This window comes from Glycine soja, chromosome 4 (assembly GCF_004193775.1).
Source record: "Glycine soja cultivar W05 chromosome 4, ASM419377v2, whole genome shotgun sequence".
In the NCBI taxonomy this organism is placed as follows: domain Eukaryota; kingdom Viridiplantae; phylum Streptophyta; class Magnoliopsida; order Fabales; family Fabaceae; genus Glycine; species Glycine soja.
In genome coordinates, this window is record NC_041005.1 from 12,629,915 (window position 1) to 12,653,680 (window position 23,766).

At 35.1% G+C, this 23,766-nt stretch overlaps 1 pseudogene; it reads left to right on the forward strand.

Annotated features, from left to right (window-relative positions):
* Positions 1-709: 709 nt before the first annotated feature.
* On the forward strand, positions 710-23,766 carry LOC114410569 (annotated as a pseudogene).

Consider the following 23,766-nt stretch of genomic DNA (forward strand, 5'->3'; position numbering starts at 1 on the left):
TCATGCTCTTTCTGCGGAGGAGGCAATATTTTTGTTGACCGAGTTGCTTGAGGTGTCTGCTGAGGAGGCTAGAGCCGAAACAACATGATCACGTGGGGCATACGTACAGCTGGGATGGGTTCGAGACATTTATGAGATGAGATGTCAAGCCCGGCGGTGGATTGTAACAGCTCGTGCTTATCTGCTGCACCTGGTCGGTTGCACTCCTTTTGCTAATAAGAGTGCAACATATGTTCATGTGGTGCACCTAGACGCTTTTCGAGACCTAGGTTAGAGTGCTGGTTATGCTTGGGGAGTTGCCACGCTGGTTCATATGTATGACCAGTTAGATGAGGCTTCTAGGACCACCACATGACAGATTGCGGGGTACCTGACTCTATTACAGGTAAATTTTGTGTTTTTAAATATGTTACGTTCGATTATGATTTAAACATGTTTTTATGTTATGTTAACCTCATTTTTTTTGTAGTGCTGGATCTATGAGCACTTTCTAGTGTGCATCAGTGCATCACAAATGATGCATACCAGGAGACGTCCCCACGTGCTTCCCGGTGCTGACGTCGAAGGTGCATATGAAGGGAATCACAGGAGCACCATACAGGGCACGTTGTGATGCTTTGACCGTCACAGATGTGTCCTGGTTGCCTTACACTGAGCATCGGGGGGATAGGGCCTTTGAGCTGATTTCATCATTCCAGGGTCAGCTAAGATGGGGTCCTATGGTGGTCACAGCTTGACCGGAGAGGGTGCTACAACAGTTTGGTTACATTTAGAGCATCCCTCTGCCGCTTGTTAGTGCTCGATTGTCACATGATGATATAGATGACAGGTGGATGCATTTCGTGGACCACGTACTTGCTGTGGATGAGCTTTGTCTAGTGCCTGGGCAGGTATCTGCGGATTACATGGAGTGGTTTTTCTGGATATCTCACCCATTCATGATACCGACCCAGGCAGGTGACCAGCCCAGAGATGCACCTGCCGCAGACCCTGAGGAGTACATGCAGCCGCCCAGCCCCTAGGTTCCAGTGGCATTTGACCCCCCTCCACATGCAGTGGTAAGATTTTTTGCGCGTTTAATGTTTGATGAGTTGTTATTTATTTTAATTTTATAATAAATGTTTTTAATGACTATCACAGGATGATTACGACGGCTATGAGGCGATTGCACAGAGGTTGGAGCGTGTGCTCAACCTTAGGATGGTCACTGTAGGCACAGAGTTATATGATATTATGCAGGATTGCCTGACGATCGCCAGAGGGGGAGCCAGTGCTGATGGAAGTGTCAGGGCTAGACAGAGACGGCGCACAGAGCATTGATTATCGTATTTATTTTTTGTTTTGTAGTTGACATGATTTTTTGTATTTGTTACACTTTTTAGTTTAATATAGTTGACTTATTTTGCACAGTTTATTATTTTATGATATTAACTGACGTATCGATTCTGATTCTGATCGTGGTCCTTAAGCGAAGTTTTGGACTGTTTTAATTTTTTTTAAATGAAGCTAAAATCATTAGTTTTGATCGTAAGAATTACATTAAAAATAAATTTATTTAGAAAAGAGGCAGAAAATCCAAAAAAATAGGAATCGGATCCTTTTTTTGATGTTGAAGTACCCATGTTTGGGGTTTTTTCCGTGGATGTGCAAGTAGCGTAAGACATTGGAGGGGCGCTATTTGTCATGTTTGGACATCAAAGAACCCAAAAAAATTATTGCCGTTCCCTGGTTCCATCAAATAACACCTCAAAAAAGAGGTAGAAAATTCAAAAAAATAGAAATCAGACCCTTTTTATGTTTAAGTACCCATGTTTGGGGTTTTTTTTCGTGGGTGTGCGAGTGGCGTAAGACATTGGAGGGGCACTATTTGTCATTTTTGGACATCAAAGAACCCAAAAAAATTATTGCCGTTCCCTGGTTCCATCAAATAACACCTAAAAAAAGAGGCAGAAAATCCAAAAAAATAGAAATCGGACCCTTTTTTATATTTAAGTACCCATGTTTTGGGGTTTTTTTCGTGGGTGTGCGAGTGGCTTAAGACATTGGAGGGGCGCTATTTGTCATGTTTGGACGTCAAAGAACCCAAAAAAATTATTTCCATTCCCTGGTTCCATCAAATGACACCTAAAAAAAGAGGCATAAAATCCAAAAAAATAGAAATCGGACCCTTCTCAGTATGCGTAAGGTTTGAAGGTCAAACAATTAAAATAAATTATCTTTGGACCATTGAAATAACACAATGAACTTTATTATGGGATTTAAACATGCTGTAAACAGATAAAGGTTACATCAACGAAAAAGCAAAAAAATAAACATTGCATTCAATTGTTTAGCGATGTGGCAGTGACCTCGTCTTCGAATTTCACAACATATTTAGTAAAGACAGCTAAAATTTCTATTGGTCCATATTTTTTCCAGTAGTTAGATTGTACTAACACCTTCAGCAGTTCTTCGTTGGTCTTCATCTCATTAATTTCATATTTTATAAGCGTATATGAATACTCAAAGCGACCTGGTTGGCGGAAAAACAATCGTCTTACCGTTTGTGATTCGTGAATTCCAAGAGGGAGAATCATTTTAGGTGCAACTTGCTTTATTAAATCCTTCAGTTCATCGATGGTACATGTTGAAGGAATTTGAAATTTCTTAGGATTTTTTCCTGTGAACGCGCATCCAACAAATTTGTTCTGCGGTGGCATGTTCCATTTCCCGTTGTAATACAGGATCACGTCATGAGTATGGGGCATAATGCGTTGAAGTAAGTTTATTATTCCATCTGGTGTTCTTCCAACGGTGCATAATAACTCAATCGGACCAACACAAGAAAATTGATCATTACACATTAACATTGTGTTGACATCATCATCATTTATCAATTTCATACACTGAAAGCGAATTTGGTTACCTATATGGGTGTAGCTAAATTTCATCCAAAAATTGTTTGTCGGATAGCTGAAGGGTATTGTGTATTTTGATTTTTAAGCTTGCAAAATCACAGCTGTTTGGTACTCGAATGGGCACCGGAGTAGAAGTTTGGAAGTAAACCCCAGTATCATTGTGAATAATCGATCCATTTGGAAAAATGAAAGTCAACCTTGAGTTGACAATCGTCTGACTGCTAGTTTCTCCTAAAAATGTCATACTTTGTGTATCAATTGGGAGACTATGTGAAAGCAAGATAATGTGTGATTTATTAGCCGTGTCTGCTATATATATTGATGGTTGTGACCGACAGATTGCTTCACTTTGTTTACAAAAAAATAGACACGCGTGAACATGTTTCGTGTTTATGTTTCCTTCAGAATGTGTAGTCAAGTCAGTCAATGTGTTGTTGCGCTCAAACTTTAATATGCATGCATGTCATTATGTGTTGTCAATTATGACAATGATGTATGCTACACGCGTAAATGATTTTTGTTGGACCAACAATTTTTTTGCTTAACGAAATGAGTACTTAATAATATTAATTGGTTATTAATAGCTTACAACAAATTATATCGCATAATGAATACAATTACATAAACAATGCATTTTTAGTCTTCATTTAGGTCGACATAGTGTCATTTGAATGACATCAAGCTTGTGTATTGCTGCATTCTACTAATATATGGAGTTGTCCACTGCTTTGCCTGAGAATAACAATTGCTTGACCACAACAACGCTCGAGGCGGTAAGGGACAATAGTCTTTCAAATAAACCTGTTGTACATGAACAAAGATTATATCATGCGGTGACCGACTCAAATGAACCAACGAAGTCATTGCATAATTGTTATACTAACTATATTCAATGTACCTGAACAAAATGATTTCCAAACACGTGACTGACACATATCATGATGCGGTGTGCAAAAGAATCAGGTGGTGGTTGACTTCTAAGAGGAAAAAATGTCATGCTTTGTTGTCGGGACAATGATACAAGGATTACGTTATACCGTGATGCAATCACATATCCCATCTCCGTTATATCCATCCACTTGTCCACACTAACCTGAATCAACCAAACATACACATGTAAGTAATTTAAAGTTTGTTATTTAAAAAATTAACCTAAAAACATACCTTCGAAAACCCATCAACAAGTAGGGACAACTTTAATTGTTCAAATCTCTCTGTGCCACCGAAGAGGTTCATGTACTCATGCGACCACCTGCCAAGTTCTTTAATCAATTCATTACGCACTAACGACCACAAATCTTCCCCCATACCTAATAAAGCGGCAATGGACCGATATCCACAGTTACCGTCCGCTTTCACATCCACAACGTCACGAATGAAACCTTGAATGAATGGCGCAAATTGATCCAACATCGGGATGATCCTTGTTGGCTGAGGCGGTTCAGAGCATGATGCACTACGTTTGACTGGAGAGTTGCTGCTTTGAACAGAATGAAAAGCATCAACATACTCCCAGTAAGACGAATCACGCTTTGTGGATCTTTGACTTCTTTTCATCGGTTTCTTCGATGCACCTTTAGTGTTGACCTTTGACGGAGGAGGGCACATAGAGTTGTCATCAGGGTATGCAATTTCTCGAAGTTTACTCTTCAGATTTACTCTTCATATTTACTTTGCCAGACACATCAAGTTCGTCAAACCTTTTAGATATGGTCTCAATCTCTTCCTTGATGCTGACTTCCGCCTCACATAACCCTTGGTCTGAAAAGCAAAGTCTCCTCCAGAAAATATGGACTGACTCCACTGGGATGTTGCCAGCAGTATACCTAGAAAGCTCACATGCACAAGAAAGACCGTGTGTGCTTTTCATCACACAACCACAAGAAGAGAGATTGTTGTCGAGATAACGTAGACGGTCAACCTCAGAAGTAATATGATTTAAATCGTCCCTTGAAACCATTCCAAGAAGCCTCTTGTATAAGGTTTTTTTAAATACATGCCCAACCACATGCGTACTGGTTTCAAAGGATGCTTTAATTTCAATGTGTTGCAGCGTGATCATGTTGTTCATGGCATCCCAAACACTACATAGGTCTCCAAGGCTATTTTGTAATAGTCTTTTTAGAGCCCAATGAGCTTATTCAACCCTACATTTAAAATACACAACAAACATGAAAAATATACAACAATTAAATACCATTTATTAATAATCGTTACTAACAAATAAAATCAGTTCTTAATACATGTTTGTTGTTGTGTTGCCTAGGTGCATGACCTTATTCGTCCATGCTGTAATAAATTTTTCCTTGTGGGGGATAATCCATGTGTCGTTAACATAGTCAATGAACATCGGCCAAGGCGAACAAGCAACTTGAAACTTCTGAAGTGACTCAGCGAACTGTTGTTCGGATGGACAATCAACCAAAGTACTCTAGTTATCCATTACATAGTCCCAGACATTTTTTTCACTGATTAAAGATTTTCACTTTGCCTTCACATTCTTATCGATATGAAACCTGCACAACAAATTTGTACACTCTGGGAATATAGTTTTCACTGCATTCATAAGTGCTAGGTCTCTGTCAGTGACAATAACAACAGGGAGTTGATCGTTTCTTAAAAATAGGCCTCGAAATCGTTCCAAAGCCCATACAATATTATTAACACGCTCAACCTCCAGATATGCAAACCCAGCAGAGAATGTCATCGTCGTTGGTGTCACCCCAATAAAGTCAAGTAGTGGGAGTCTGTACCTGTTTGTTTTGTAGGTACTGTCTATAAAAAACACCAGATGACATGCATTGCATAACTTTACTGCATCTGGGTGACACCAAAACAGATCACACACCACAACTTCATCCTTCAATCTATGCCAATGAATGTATTGATCACGTTCGAGAAGTTTCATCAGATGTTGCATTTCGGTATCAACTCTTCTTATTGAAGAACGATATGCACTTCTTGCATTGTAAATTTGCTTTATCGTGGTGCAACTGTTGGCATTGTGTTCCTTCAACGTTAGCAAGATGTTTTTTGGTTTCACCATCGACTTTGTCATATCAGCAATAATTTTCTTTTCATCCTTAGTCAATCGCCCACGTATGGATGTCCAACTAAGAACTTGGCCAATTCATGATTGTGAATCCCACAGATCAACTTCACCATCCAACCTTCCCCTCCATGCACTGGTTTCCCACGAAGCTTGAAGGGACAACCACATTTCCTACTCCCAGTGTCTTTTCTAACGGATTCTTTATTCCTACACTTGTACGTACCACTCCTTTCACACCCAATTAAGACAAATGAACTTTTTTCTTTGCTACTGGTATTTGTGTCAGACCTCATAATCACTGCAGCAAATCCATTTTCATGGGCAATTGTTCGAGCCCACTGTAAAACATCATCTCGAGTACCAAATACCTACGACGCAACCCCAATATATTAATTTTTATACAAAACATCAATTCAACCAAATGACTCAAACTAATCAACATGATTACTTGAGACGTATTAAAAGCATTTGAACAATCGACATGTGGTTCAATCACACCACATTCTTCTTCATTATCATAATCATAATCCATATCAACTTCTTGTGACATCGCATAGTCATACGTCCATTGATCTTCGTCCATTTTAAGGACATATGCTTCATACACAAGTACATACAAATTATCATATAACCACATCCAAAAATTTACTACATATTAACTAACAAACATATTAACAGGACATATGCATCATACAGAAGTATATTCAAATTATCATATAACCACATCCACAAATTGACTAGATATTAAATAACAAACATATTAACAACTAATACAAATACATTCTAAATTTATAACTACATTATTTACTTAAACTAAACTTAACACTATAATAAACAACTAATAAAACAATTTTCTACTACAACAAAATACAATTATGTTACCTAAATCATTTAATATTATACCAAAATCATTATACCTAATTAAACCAATTATCCACAATTGAAAATATAGATATTATAAATGATAATATTCATATATATATATATATATATATATATATATATATATATATATATATAAATTTTAAAACAAAATTAAAAAAATTTGTTAAGAAACTAACATTCCGGAAGAAGTACTTCTTCCAGAAATTCAACATTCTCATTCCGGAACTACTTCCTCCTGTAGTTAAAAGTTCTTCCGGAATAGCTTTTTACTGTTCATCTTCTCTAAACAACTATCCAGAAAACGCAAAAAAAAACCAATAAATGCGTACCTCCGACGAAATAGGAACAACAATGACTAACACAACTTCAAATACGGAACAGCTGCTTCACGGGACCACCAAATCTTCAAATACGGAACAACTACTTCACGGGACCACCAAATCTTCAAAGCTTTACGGAAAAGGATAGCAATAGTAAGAAGACAGGAATGAAGGTGAAATGGAAGGGTGTAGAACAAAAAGGCAGCGCGGTAAATTTAAAGAAAACAAGACAGAGGCAAAATCGTCATTACATATGCATTAAATATTATTTTATTTTTAGTTATTATTATAAAATGAAATTTATTTTTACTTCACGTTGTTATAAAATTATAATTATTTTTTATTATATATTAAGTTTTGTAATACAAATTAAATGTTATCATAATAAATATTTTATATTTTATATAAAATATACGAAATAATTAATTTTTATGATTTAAATTATACTAAAGTGTCACACAAATTATTATTTACATTTACATGCGTGTAAAAAAGGAATTACAAATATTACTGATAATTATGTTCACTAATAATTTATGTACAATAATATTATTTATTTTATAACTTAATTTTGTTATTAAAATTAAATAATTTGAAAAATAAAAAGCTAACAAAATAGCTTCCGGAAGAACCTTCTTCCGGAAGAAGAAAGTGATATTCCGGAAGACCCTTTTTCCGGAAAAATTTCGGAACACATCCTTCCGGAACATATTCCGAAGTTCTTCCGGAAGCCCACCTTCTTCTTCTGGAAGAAGGTTCTTCCGAATGTTTTCCAGAGTGACATCTTTCAGAAATTCTTTCGGAAGAAGGGTCTTCCGGAACAGGCTTCGTAGAAGGGCAATATTGCCCATTCACTGTTTGCTGGGTGCCCCAGCAATATTGCTGGGTGTACGTAGCAACTCCCATAACTGAAACGTTAGATAATCCAACAACCACTATCACGGCTGGAGAGGGTTGGAGGAAAAAATTGAAGATGATCGAAATCCATTTTAGTGTCCTTAATAAGACAAAGGAAAAAGTCATTTTTAATAAAATCCAACAAACCGCAAAAAAAAGGATTCATGACAAACTTGGAAGTTTAACTTGTATGGACAAGAGTTTGAAGAGTTCAATCAATTATTTAAATGAAAATTGGAAAGTCGGAACATATTTTACCACTTCATAAATATTAAATATATTTTATATGCACAATTTTGAAACAAAACATAAACTATAAAATTGAAATTACTAGAGAAATATGAAAGCCAAGTTAGACAGAAAAATACAATTTTATCATCCATGAACCTGAGCATGAAAAAATAATAATTATGAATTTAAATTAAAAAGATAACCACGATAAGAAAAGAATTATGAGAAATTAACGATTTTAATTCATACACAATTTAGTTACATAACAACGCTTAGTATATATTAACAATATATAGGCTAATATTAGTTATAAAGTTGTCTAAACGGGCTGGTCCGGTTTGGTGGGTTGGGCCCACCTCGACCCATCCTTTAAACGGGTCAGTCCAATTCAGCCCACTTCCAGAAAAAGTGATCTGGCTCGACCCATCATGGACTGTAATGCTTCTGATTGTCAACTTTTTGGCTGCTTTCACGTTACGACACTTACACGATGACACTTCATTCAATGCGACTAACACAAGACTTTTCAACTCACAGGGAAACTTCCTAGAAGGTTACCCTTCCCATAATTAATTCCTTTAAATCATTTTCAATCATACAATCTTATACCTACATAACTTTCAGATCCCTTTGTTTTTGGTGTGATTCATCGGGGTGTTACATGGGTTGTGGGTTAAACGGGTTTGCCCATCAACCCACCTAAAATAAAATAAAAAATATTTTTTAAAAAAAGAAAATTCAACAAAAAGAAAATCATTTCTTTTAGAAAAATAAATTTGGATAAATTTTAAAAGTATTCGTTAAATTATATTTTTCACTATCCACACACCACAACAAGACTTATTTTCACAAACTAGAAGTCTAGAACTATAATAACAAAAATTTTAAAAATAGTCTAGAACAAAACACTAAATAAAATAATGTTGAACAATGTTACAAAATACTAAAAACATATTTTAGGTGAGTTTTATTCTAGTTCTAGTTAAATGAACAAAACACTTTAAAGTCTTAAAAAATATTACAAAATACTAATGGGTTATTTTTTTAGGTAAGTTAGGTGGGCTAACTTGGCTCACCATGGGTGCAACCTGAGTGGGTTGGGTCAAGTTTTACAACCAACTGTAAAATTTCCCCTCTTTTCTGGGCCCAATTTGGACCGTTGTGTTGCAGCAATTGACGAGAGTGTGAGCATTGCTTTAGCGATAATTGGACTTTCTAGCTTTTGCTTTCGTGTGAGAGTGAGACGAATGGAAGATTGAAGAAGACAATGGGGGCATGTGGCCGGTGTGAGAGCTAAGAGGCGAGTCAGTGAGAGAGAGGCGGCAATGGGGAGTGTGGACCATGGATGATTGGTCAGAGTGACATGAAGGGAAGATTGAAGAAGACAGTGGGGGGTGGTGGCTGGTGTGAAAGGTAAATCGGTGATAGGCGCCAATGTTAGTGGGGAAGATTGAAGAATGAGAGAGAGAGAGAGAGAGAGAGAGAGAGAGAGTCAAGATCAAGAACCAAAAACCCTAGTTTCAGTAGTTTCTAACTTTCTATTTAAGATATTTCTTATTTCTTATTAATAATATTAATTTAATTATTATATATGACCAGATCAGGTTGGGTCATAGGCTAACAATTCATAACCCGTTGCCCAACTCGAACATAATCGGGTTTACATTAGGTCAAGTTGGGTTTGACCTAAACACTTTTAAAACCCAACCCAATATAATTGGGTCGGGTTAGGTCATGGATTGACCTGGACCCGTGAACACCCTTAGGTTCCTCTGATGAAGATAACATGATATGACAATGTAGATAGCTCAACTCCACATATCCAAACACATTACCACAATACAAGTTATTTTGAAGTAACATACTTTAACATAGGTAACATGTGAAGGTTATTGTTGTGTTGTCTTAGTGTTCTATCCTTGATGAAGACTTCACAAATTCTCTATAGTCTTCATTCTAATGTTGCACACTAAATCTTCTTAAGGCATTCTCAACTTTCCACTTGTGCATCTTCTAATATAGTTAGCATTTACTTTCTAATGTGTCCTTAATGTGTGTGGCAACATATGAAAATTGATATGCTTTCAACCCCAATCTTCTAATGTGCCCTCTATATGTGTGGCAACATATGGAAGAATTGATGTTGTCTTTTAGGTGCATTCTAAGCCTTATTCTGAAGTTTAGTTTTCAAAGTCAAGTTCTTCATCATTCTAATGTAGATTGTGATGCAGTTTCATTTTGATATGTAGATACTGCATGATCTTGACTTCAATACATCATTTTGATGTAGTCATCTCAGACTCTATCTTGTCTTGATCCTAGACTGTCATCAGAGTATCATTTAGATGTTCTCATTCTTAGAGTCCTCAAGTACACCATTCAGATGTTGACTTTGAAACAGCTTCATTCTGATGTTGTCTACTCAATGTAGCCTTTGATAGTTCTTTTGAGTAAGGCCTTCTTGATGTCTTTGCAACATGGTAAAATTAAGATTTATAGAGGGAGGGAAGCACTAAATTCATCACTTTCAAATATTCTAAAACTTCTCACTTGAAAGCATAGTTAGGACATCCATTCTGAGCTTGTTCTGAACTCCTCAAAACACTTGCTATGTTTTGCTCTTTGTATATCTTTCATTTTCATATATGTTGGCTTGCATAGCTTTCTTGCATTTGATGTTGTGCTTTGAGATAGTTCTCTGATGTAGATGACAAGACACTAAATGTTCTTCTTATAGGAATACGTGGATGAGATGACATGACATACTTGTATTCCAAACATTCTGGTGTGAGCTTGATGTAGCATGTTATGCTTGCTACTATTTTTTTTATTTCTTTGACCCTTTCAATGGACAAAATATATTTTGATGTCTTCATAAAATCTAAAGAGAATTCCATCCTTGACATTCAAGCATTGGTTTCATGTCATTTGGACTGCTACAACATAAGCAATCTTCAAATCATTGCAGTTGTGTTATATTCTGAGGACAGAATGACATTTCTATCTTCATAATCAATTTCTTCCAAGATCTAAGCCTTATTAGCCCATGAATTATTCATGAAAGATGTATATCTTTCTCTTATATTTCCACATCCATTGAGATCATCTAAAATGGACTTCTATAGCTCAAGTAGTTTTCAAATTACTGCACACATATCAAGCTTTCCAAGCAAACCAGAGTCTACAACTTTAGGCTCAATTTTGTCCATGATCCAGGTTGTATCAGACCACAACTTGTTCATGAAAGTTAAAGAGACTTCTAAGCTTTCCACAACCACCAATAACTACTCAATTGCATTTCTAGAACTATACATACAATGTCTAAAATGAACTCATTCTATTGATGAAATTCTATTATGAGTGTGTTGCAACAATATTGTTCTTCATGTCATGTTTATTATGCAGATCTTCATGTCTGTAACATTTTTCTTGTCTTTTAGTTGCTGATTACTTCTCATGGCTAGAAGTTTTTCTCTTCATTCAGTGAGCATGATGAGTTCTTCATTGTAGTACATAGCCAATGACACTTTGAGTATTCATTTTGAGTGACTTATGAAAACCTTGAGTTTGCTTTAATTGTCTTTCTTTACAAAAAATTTCTTCTAAATACACTTAAGCAAACTCATCAGTAGGCATAAACTTAGAATGCTTATGATTTGTGTTCAGAAGGTTTGTCATAATTAAAACACCAAGGGTTTTGGACTCAACGCAATGATTGTCCTCATAAACTAACACGAGACTTTTCAATGTGCTTTGCCTTCATTCACATGCTTTTCGGAAAGCTTCCTAGAAGGTCACCCATCTTATAAATACGCTAAACCAACACATGCTTAATTGTGAAATTCTTGAGTGATGGATTACCAAAAAGTATATGCATCTTATTAGTATAGGTAGTACCGATTAATTCCTTTAAGTCATCCTTAACTGTACAGCCTCATACCTCATAGGCTTGGATCCCTCTTATTTGGGTGTGATTTGATTAGGGTGTTACAAGCCCACCAACTTCCGCCTAGTTCATCCTCAAACCACACCGTACTAGGAGAAAGGTCTACTTAGATACCATTTGTAACGCTCTTGATTGTTGACTTCTCGGCGGCTCACACATTACAAAACTTCACATGATAATGCTTCACTCAACATCCTTGTTGTCAGAAACTTCCACCGATCATAACCCCCTCTGTAGGTAGCCCTTTTTCGAGACCTCGACAATTTGCTTCGACTATTTTCAAGATCAATGATTGTGCCCACAAAGCAACATAAGACTTTTCAGCATGCTTTGTTCTCACTTACATGTTTTCCAGTAAACTTACTATAAGGTCACACATCCCATCCCTGAAGTCACTTCCCAACCTATTCCTAAAGATGCACTTACAACAATCATCGCTTCCAATACTCCACGAGAAATAACCCCCTTGACCACAGTTTCTCTAATTGGTGTGTTTGAAGAGCGCCTTTAAGAGCTATTATGCCTTCAAGAGGCCAACAAGGAAGAAACTATCGAGAAAAGTTTCCTTGCTGAATGCATGGAAACCAATTTGCTGATAAAGAATACTTTGGAGTCATCCCTCAAGTCTTTCAACGACTCGGTGCTATTTAACATGAACTTGTTAATGCAACAATGACTGCCTCAAACCATCCAACCACCTCAACCTCCTCCAACTACTATTCCTTTACTTGCAACCACTAAAAATCCTATGCCTGCACCTTCGCCTTCACCAATGAAATCACCACGATCAAACCCTCCACCTCCGTCCACTGAGGGTTGACAATGATGTCCCAAGTTATTTTCCTTTTTCTCTTCAAACTCATGTTTTTTTATAGTGAAAAAGGGAGAGAAAGTAGAATATGAATTTTGATTTATAAAGCATTTGTACTATTTTTCAAGTTTAATAAAACAAGTGTTCTGGTGGTCACATATGTGCGCTTTCATGTTTTTTAATTTCCTACACATATACCGTGTATGTTTTGATTAATACATATTCTATGCTACATGCATAAGATAATGAACTCAAGGAGAGTCTCATTTATCTTCATATAATCTGCTTAATCATTTTGATAACATAATTGCTCTAATTCTGCAATACCTGCTCTGATTATGTTTTTGAAAATCTCTTTATACTCTGATAATTAAAAATTTTGTTGAGTGTCAAAGATATATTCTTCAGAGACACAAACCAAGAGTAAGTGGTGTGCAATAGTACATCCTAAACTTCTCTGATACTCTGATCTTAATTTCCTTATCTTATCCTTTTGATATTAAAATTTATATTGCTTGTCATCATCACAAAGGGGGAGATTGTTAAGTTTGGTTGCGTCAAAGTCACATTGGACAGTACCAAACAATTAAATTCCTAAGGTTTTGAGGTTAACAAAGTATAAATTTTATATATTAAACTTTCGTTCTTAAGCTACATGTTCATATATTAAACTTTATACTGCTTCAACATCCAATAATGAGAAAACAAGTGTTGCTTTAGCACTTGACTCACAGTACAAAAACAATGAAACCATTACTTGATTCTTAAGTACTAAAAACAATCATCAGAAAGTAACATCCATATGCTTAGTAAGAAACTCGTGCCATAGCGCACAAAAGGAAATATTTAAATTGTCTTGTCTTGAAATTCTTAATTCCTTTTATCTTATATTGTTAACATTTCTTTCGGTCCATACAATAAAAGTCAGCTCTGAGCATTGGGTGACACTGATAGATTGTACTTCTCTGAAGATATGTTGCAGAAAGTGTTTGTGGTCCCTACTCTCTCTTTGCATAGTAATGACCTCGTGTCAAGCACCAAAGCTATTAGACAACGGCTAGCTGAGATCTCTCAACGATCGAAGCTCTGAAGTCTATATAAAGCTTGAAGATGTTTGTGTTAAGTTAGTTCAATCATAAGAAAATAATCTGAGACCGTCAGACCCTAATTCCGTCCAAGTGCAAAATAAAAAAATATAAAAAAATAATCCTAATAATAATAAAAATAAATATATATGAAAAAAATAATGATAGTAAAAAAAAGAAAAAAAATATCCCAAAAGGACCTAATGGACTCTCTTAGGTAAAAAAGGATAGAAAGAGGAGTAGTAAAAATGGAGAGGGGGGAGGGGGAGTCTATGTTTTTTCACAGAAGAGAAGCACGGATACCGGGGTGCAAAAAGTGACCAATCTAGTAGTGCCATTTGGCTTCGTGGCCAAAGAAGGAAGAGAGCTCTCTCAGGTATCCCTTTATTCCTTCCCTCTCCTTTGCTCCTCTTTCCTATTTTCTCTTTCATTTTCTTAATTCTTTCTTATTCATTTCATCTCATCCGTGAGCACCTTGGCCCCTGGTGAGATCCGTATAGGTTATTTTTGTTGTTTGTTGCTTATCATTTCATTTTGTTGTTAGTTTATTCAAGCATTTCATCATCATCTTCCTCATTTGTGGTGTTTTGTTTTTTTTACTAGCTCTGACAAGGCATATGCGTTGCCTTTCCCGTGACCCCGCCGTGGCGGTGAGTCTCCCTCGTACCACTGCCGTGACCTCTAGCCTTGTCATGGTGGCTCAAGGTCATGCGAGTTGGTTCTTTCTCACGTCTCTTGCTGTTTGACTGGGGTTTTTGCAATCATTTGCGACCTCCAGTGTCGTGGCTCCGCGTCGCATCGCCGTTGGCCTGGTGGTCGTCTCGTGCCATCGTGCCTTGCGCCCGATGGCATCAATGCCCAGACCACTCTCCATGGTGGTGCACACCTTCAGTGTCGTTAGGGTGCTGCCGTTGCACCTAGGGTTTTCCAACCATTTCCTTGCTTGCAGGTTGGGTCGAGTCGCCCTGATCCGGTCACAACCATAGCCCAATCAATATAAAAAGAAATGGGCAGGTGGACCTAGTTTGTAAAAAAGAAAATAAAAGTAATACTACTAGTTACACCCCCTCCTTTACACACATACCCTTTTTTATTTTAGGCCTAGCTTATTTTCGATAAGTCTGAAATAAAATAAATACTACTAGTTACAACTCCCTCATTTACACATACACCCCTTTGCATTTTGGGCCCAATAGATTTTTGTTAAGTCAGAAGTTAAATAAATATTGCTAGCTACTCCCCCTTTATCCATGTATGCATCCCTGTCACCTAGGCTGATAACCAGGCCCGCGATGTCAACACTCCATCAGTGTTTACTATGTCAAATTCAACCCTTTGACTTTGACCCCCCAAAAGTAATATAATAATAATAATAATAATAATAATAATAATATTAAATAAGTATACTAATAGTTAGCTCTTTATTTTAGTTATTGTTTGTCTCTATTATTTGTTTTATTCTTCAGGTTGATTGTCTTATTATTATCATTGCTTAATTAGTTAGTTTAATTAATAATGAGTCGTAATATTTTCCGTTACTTATTTATTTTATCTTCTCCCACGTTTCAACCACATACCCTTAATTACTAAGTATAATCCCCGCTTCTATTCTATCCCTTTTCATTCCCATTTGATTTATTTGTGCACTCCTTGCCCATTTAATTAATTGCATAGGGCCATGTCAATTATTTTATTTATTTTTGCAATTCCGAATTAGTATTTGCACTTTCATTTCGTGCACTCCATGCTAGGTCTCCGACTTGCTTGGTGGTGTTTCATTAACGTGTGAGTAAATTTTTGAGTCTCTGATTTGCTTGACTTCACAAAATTTACCACAAAATTAAATTCTTTTCTAAAATGGTAAAAATACTCAAGTAAATGATCACTCAATTCTCCTTTTTCTTAACAAAAATTATACATTACTCGAGATCGTTTCAAGGTCCAATGCCTTAAGTGATTCTCTCTGTTGTTTTCTTAAAGTTCAACGTCTTTTCAAGGTCCAATGCCTTAACAACTCTTTTTCATGCAATTAAAACAAATCTTTCAAAAGGATAGAATCAACCCAACACGCAAGCTGTTTTCTTCCCAAAGAAGTACGTAAGTCTGATTTTCTTGTTGCACTTGGGGATACGTAAGAGCAAGGGTAGATAAAATCCTTTCTTTTCAAAAAATTAAAAAAAAAACTTGTTTTCTTTTTCTAAATAAAAATATATAACAAATACAACTCATGTTCTCAAGGAAAGATAACTAAATAAAATGTCACTTTTATTTTTGGCATACTCGATTAAAGGGTGTGGTCTTCATGATGGACGCGTGGGGTGCTAACACCTTCCCCGTACGTAAACAACTTCTAAACTCTTTTTCTCAAATTGTAGACCATTCCTTATCTCTTTTGGTTTTCCTTACGTTTTCCTTAAATAAATATTGGTGACGACTCTCCAGTTTTCTTTTTTTAAAAAAAAAAAACCTCTCTATCTTTTTATCGTCGTCCTATCGTGACCCAGGTTGCGACAAATAAACAAATAAGTGTTGTAACACTATCAGTTTATTGGACAAATGAAACTTGAACAAATCGAGTGAATCTTAGCTTTGCTAAGTTAGCAAGTTTCATTGTATTTGAGATTATTGAGTAAACACTCTTTGAGTGATTAAGAACACATTTTCTATCAAACATATATTGTTTGTGACTTAATGACAAAGAATACCTGAGTCTTAATCTTAGGGGGAGACTAAGTATAGTGCCAGGAGTGGCCTAGAGAGTACTCACTGTAGCCAGAAGTGACATAGAGAATACTTGGTTGTAATCAAAGAATTGATTAGTGAAACCCTTCAAGGTTTGAAGGAGAACTAGACTTAGCCCAAGAGTTGGGGTGAACCAGCATAAAACCTTTGTATTTTCTTTATTGCTTCTATATAACTAGTCCATTTCTATAAATTAGTACAATGTTGTATCCAAGTTTTGTGAACTGGTTTTCTAAGCACAAAGTAATTTCAAGCCCCTTGGACAAAGCCCATTGTCCATTGATAATTGTTTGAGAAAAACTTTTAAAAGTTTTCGAAAGATTAAGTTTTTATTCATTACACTATTCAGCCCCCCTTCTAGTGTGTTTCAGGTATTTCAGTGCATCTGGAGCTGATATTTGAGTGTTGGTTAGTTGATTTATGTCATGAATTTGTTTCTTGGACACAACATATATGCTTCTTCACAGGCATTTGATGATATACCTATCTTTGTCTATTATGCCCCATCAATCAGGTTATTTCTGCTCATAAGGGAGAATTTAAAACTGGATATGAGAGACGTGGACAAACTCATGAACATGTCCAGCTTGCGAAAACGCTAGGTGTGGCTAAGCTTTTTGTTGTTGTCAATAAAATGGATGAGGATATTGTGTAGTGGTCAAAAGAAAGGTTCTCTCACTTTCTTGCTACACACACACTCCTTCTATGCTTATATGCCATTTTAATGAGATTTCTTGTTGCTGATGTACCACTAGGTATGATGAAATTGAGTCAAAGATGGTTCCATTTCTAAAGTAGTCTAGGTATAATGTAAAGAAAAGTATCTGCCTTTTATTTGTTTGAGAAAATGTTGGGATTTATGTTTCCTGTTTTTTAATTCATCTGTTTTTTAATCGTTGGATGTTGGTGTGAATGTGTGATTTATAATGAGCAGGCTATTTAGCTTTTACATGGAGAACATGCATTATATCATATACTAAAAAATGTAATTTGGAGGGACTGTTTGTCATTTTCACTCTTTAAGCTTGTTGTCTTCTTGAGTGGGAAATGTTTTGTCTTGCTTAAAACTGCTAAAGTTTGGGACAAGTTGAATATGATTAGTAGTTTATTTGCACAAAACGTTGAGCAGGTTTGAGATCCTATATATTAAGTTCCATAAGGATGGGGGATGATGTTGAACCTAGTGTACAAAATGAACAACTTGTTTTTTGATTTACAAAAGTAAGAATTGAGATTCAATGGCCTTTAGGTTGTGTGAAGGTTATTCTCTTTCTGCTCCACATGTTATCTCTATGGCGTAGGATTTGAAAAGCTTGTGAAAATGGACATGGAAAGCCCTGTGTTTCGAAAGCATTTCTTAGCAAGAATTTATTTTATGTATATATCTTGACCAGTTTAGTTGATCACTTAATTGTGTAAATGAAATTATTTACTAATTATTTATTTAACAGATAGATGTCTTGTTTTTATCGATATCTGGTCAAAAGAGTACAAACATGAAAACAAGAGTGGATAGTGTTTGTCCATGATGGAATGGGGCTTGCTTTTTTGAGGTCCTTGATGCTATTGAAGTTCCACCATGACCTAGCGGTCCTTTCAGGTATTGTCTTTCTGACCATCTTGTTCCCACTTTCGAGGTCCTTGTTGTTTTATTTCAACATCTTTGCTAAATTTTTCAGGATACCAATTATTTACAGAGTCAAAGACACGGGGGCTGTTGTTATGGGAAAGGTTAAATCTGGTACTGTTAGTGTGGGAGATTCCTTGTTGCGCATGCCAAATAAGGTAGTTTATTTATTTATTCTTTAGGTTGTTGTAAGCTTGTTTAACACGAAATGGGTGAAAATTGCCTATGAACTTGCAAGATAAAGTAAAAGATGTTGCCATATTTATTGATGAGGATCGTGTTAAATGTGTTAGAGTTAGGTGAAAATTTACGGATTAAATTATCGAAGAAGAATAGATATAATTTGGGTTTGTCATGTCTAGTGTTGGTAAGGATTTTTTCCCCTCTATTCATTTAAAATTTTGCTAGACATAACTAGTAAATTTTGGAAGAAGATAATTTTTAAGGGTGTTGTTAACTAATGTTTTTAAGACATTGGTTAAGGAGTTAAAAGGAGAACATAGGAAAATCCAAAAAAAATCATGAGGTATAGAATTTTACACATCTTAATAAAAACTTTTCTCTTTTAGTTTTTTAATCAATGTCTCAAAAGCACACTGATTAGCATTTACCATTTTTCTTAATCATAGCAATTAATTCCGGAAAGCGGTGCCAAGGGGTTGGCAATAGATGGTGGATAGCAATATGACTGCTATGCTAACATTATACATATGTGCTCTATGGGGTTTCCCTTTTGCAGCTAATCCAATACCAACACTCACTGAGTTTGTTACTCAGTTGGTGATCCTTGAATTGTTAGACAATGTATGCATTTTTTTCTCCCTCATCTTCGACATTTGGATGTTAGCTTTTTAGTTTTTATATTAATTAATTAATCTAGGACATTAAAATCTTTATATATAATCTATAGGCTATTTTTACTGTTGGGTAAAAGGCTATTTTGCACATGCACTCTGCGGTTGAGGAATGTGAGATTGTTGAACTTTTACAGCAAATTGATACAAAGACACATAAGCCTTTGAAAAAGAAAGTTCTCTTTGTGAAGACTGGAGCTGCTGTATTGTAGCGTGTTCGATCAAGTGCATTTTTTATTTTTTATTTTTTTGCATTGTGAATCTAGAATCTAATTTGTCCTTTTTCCTTTTTATTAAAAAAATGCAATGGTTGGAGTTGTCATAGGTTTGAGTTGTGGAATTACCTTCTTACCATACAAGATGAGACTCCTTGATATAGATGAACATGTGACTTTCATATTATTAGCATAACATTTTAATCAATTGAACTAATAGACCAATTATGTTAAAATAATTAATGTCATTATATGTAACACTAAAATTTTAAATGTATATTTAATGCACATGTAAATTTACATAATAAATTTTGTGACAAATAATTTTTATCTAATAATTAATTTGTTTACATATATAAATTGTAAATAAAAATCATAGATTTAATAAAAATTTAATAAATTTACTAATGTATTTCTTAACCTTATTACAGTTAATTTTGATCTAATAATGTATTTGTTTACATATATAAACATCTAAATACATCATTCAATTAAATACCAAATTTGTTTAATTTTCAATCACTATGATAAATATCTAAATACATCATTCAATTAAATACCAACTTTGTTTAATTATCAATTGTTCTAATAAACATCTAAATACATCATTCAATTAAATACCATATTTTTTTTAATCTTCAATCATTGTAATAAACATCTAAATACATCATTCAATTAAATACCAAACTTGTTTAACTATTAATTACTGTAATAAACATCTAAATACAACATTTAGTTAAATATCAAATTTTGTAAATAAATTAAATGTATAAAAAAAAATCTAAATAAATTATATATATATATATATATATATTTAAAATATGCACATCTTCTTCTCCGGCGACGAAAAATCACTGAACTTCACCGTATATCCGTAAACAACGCACGTACACTCCCGACGACAATAAACGCTCACAAAAGAACACAAACAGAAGCAAGTTACACTATGGGAGTGCGATTTTACAAAAAAAAAAAAAGCGTTATAGAAATGAAAAAACAATATGTTATTTATAACGAAAATACTCATAAGGACATTTTTGATATTTTGGAAAACTGTTGGGTGTACCAACAAAAATGATGGGTGTCCCAAGCAGTTTCTAATGTTTTTTTTTACTGATTTTCATAGTCTCAAATCGAGAGGATCAATTTGTTATTGATGGTAGTTTGATTTCTCTGTATTTAGTTTCATTCTATTATTATTATTGTTGTTGTTGCTAATATCAGTTTTGCCAAAAATTGATGCTATATAGCACTTTTAACATTTGTTTTTTAGAACCAATGTAGAAAATACTTTAGAATACACACTTTTTGTCACATTTCTACATCGATTTTAGCCAGAACCGATGTAAATAATGATTTTCAATATCAATTTTATGTTGAAAAAAATGTCTACTTTCAATGATGATAGTTTCAACATCGGTTCTAAAGCCCTTTTATGTAGTAATGTAAAGAGTCTTAAAGACCTCACTAATTGACTGACTACAATGTATTTAACATTTTTTTCTCTCAAAGTTGTTTTCTTTTTGGCAGGGCATGCTCTATTTCTATTTTTTTTTTAATTTTTTCATTTTCTAGAATTGGATTGAATGATTGTGCTTCTTATGGGCTTTCTTGATGTATTCCATGTGGACTTTTGGTTTTATGTTCCACACTTGTGGTGTTTTTGGTTTAAAATAATATCATATCTTAAAGGTTCTTGGTATAATTTATTGAGGGATAGGTAATAATGGGTAGCCGAGGTTTTATGTTTTTATTACTGGTGAGGCAAGGGGCACTGATTGTATTGATATATTTTCTATTATTTTATTTATTAGAAAATGCCTTTAAAACAAGGTACCTGAACTAATAATACGAAACATAAAGAAGACTCTGAATGTGTTTTCTTGTGTTCAACTTGATCCTAAAAATGGAAAAGCTTAGAGTACAATAGAATTTGCTTGTATAGAATTATTTCTTTATTGTATTGAAAATACGAAACCACTTAGTTTCTTTTAGTGTATTTATTGTTTTTATTTTGAATCCTCACACATTTAATTATTTAAAGTCTCCTTTTCTATTTTGGTTCCATTCCATCTTTATTTGTCAATTATATACGTGTTAGTTTTTAATTGTGAAAACTACAACTTAGAATTTTACTCATTATAATAATTTATGATATTTTATTTTCAACAACAATATTTTCATTTGTGTTTAAATAATATATAAATATCATTAAAATAAAAATATTTTTTTATTAAATTTTGCAATGATATAGATAGTTAACAAATGATTGTTAATGGCATCAACTTTTTATTATTAAGAAAATATAACAATAATTAATCTTGGTAACAAAAGACTTTATTGTAACAACTTTAGTTGTTGCGAAAATGTATCATATCATAGCGTGATATTAATTGTTAAGAAAAAATATCTAATCGTAGTGACTATAATTGATGACATATAATGTTTTTGCAATAAGAGAAGGATTAGGAGTTGAAACCCTATTAACTCACACAAACCCTTGATAACCCTAACCTATACCAGAATCTATAAAGAAATCAAAATTTGATTGAATACACCTTGATGTGCAGATCACAACATCTTCAAGCTCTTCCTTTGATTATCAACTCATGATGAAAAATGAATGAATCTTGATCAACTTGAATCACTTAAAAAAATGCAAAGTAATTCCCTTAGATGACTCTTAGAATGTGTTTTCTAAAAGATAAGATTGTATCATGAGTCACTAATTAGAAACAATAAGTGAGGGCATTTATAATTTTAACAACTAAAACTGATTCAATTGATTATAAAATATGATAATCGATTAATTCGTTCAAAACCCTCTTTGTTTTGCATTTTCAGAAACATGGTAATTGATTACAGAATGTGGTAATCGATTAAGGGATTGATTAAGGGACTGAGGGTCTCTTAAGTTGTAAGGATTCCTGAACACAAGGGATGGGTTGTCCCTATGTGGTTCAAACTTTGTAAACAGATTTTTACAAAGGGAGTGGAAATCTCAAGTGGGTTGCTTGAGTACTGGATGTAGGCACGGGCTTTGCCGAACCAGTATAAAAATTGTGTTTGCATTCTCTCTTCCCTTATCTCATTTATTTTGTTGTAATCAATTTTGTCTTTCATGTTTAAAGAACATTATTAAATTGATTGTTGCTTCTTCTGCATTCTGAACCTATCTCTTTTAGAAGGGGGTTAAAAGTTTGTTAGTGGGAAATTAATTCACCCCTTCTTAAGATTTCTGAGGCCACATGTCCAACACCAACTATACACCACCCAATGTTGCACAGGCTCCCGATGAGAATGTTGATAACTCCGCTCTCATACCCATTGAGAGCCAACAACCCCAATCTGGTCATGTACAGGTCCCTCAACCCATGGGAAAGACACATGAAGTACCCTGAGACCACACTCTAGTCGACTTCGAGTCTCACCTCGGATATGCCACTGAGGGGCAGACATTTTGTGGCGTACCCCTGCCAAACACTTTGGGAGGCCTCAATATCGCCCACAACCCCAACCCTTACATTTTGCAATGGGAGGAGGGCCTTCTGCTATGGTGGAAAGGGAGAAATTTGATCATATAGAGGAAAGACTGAAGGTCATTGAAGGAGGCGAAAATTATGCCTTTGCTAATATGGCAGAGTTGTGCCTAGTGCCTGACGTGGTCATTCCTCCGAAGTATAAGGGGACTACTTGCCCCAAGAATCACCTGAGGATGTACTGCAAGAAAATGGGGGAATACGCGAAAGATGAAAAGTTGTTGATGCATTTCTTCCAAGAAAGTCTTACTGGGGCAGCCGTCACCTGATATACTAATCTGGAACCTTTCTGGGTTCATTCCTGGAAGGACCTAATGATTGCGTTTATTAGGCAGTATCAGTACAATTTTGATATGGCTCCGGATAGAATGCAACTACATAACATGTGTAAGAAGGAACATGAATCTTTCAAAGAATACGCCCAAAAGTGGAGGGATCTGGAAGCTCAAGTAGCGCCCCTAATGATGGAGAGGAAGATGATAACAATGATAGTAGACACGTTACCGGTGTTCTACTATCAGAAGATGGTGGGCTACATCATTTCAAGCTTTGCAGATTTAGTGTTTGCTGACGAGAGGATTGAAGTGGGTCTGAGAATAGGCAAGTTTGATTATGTTGCTTCAATGAATAGGAAGCCTGGGGCAAACGGAGAGAATAAGGAGTGA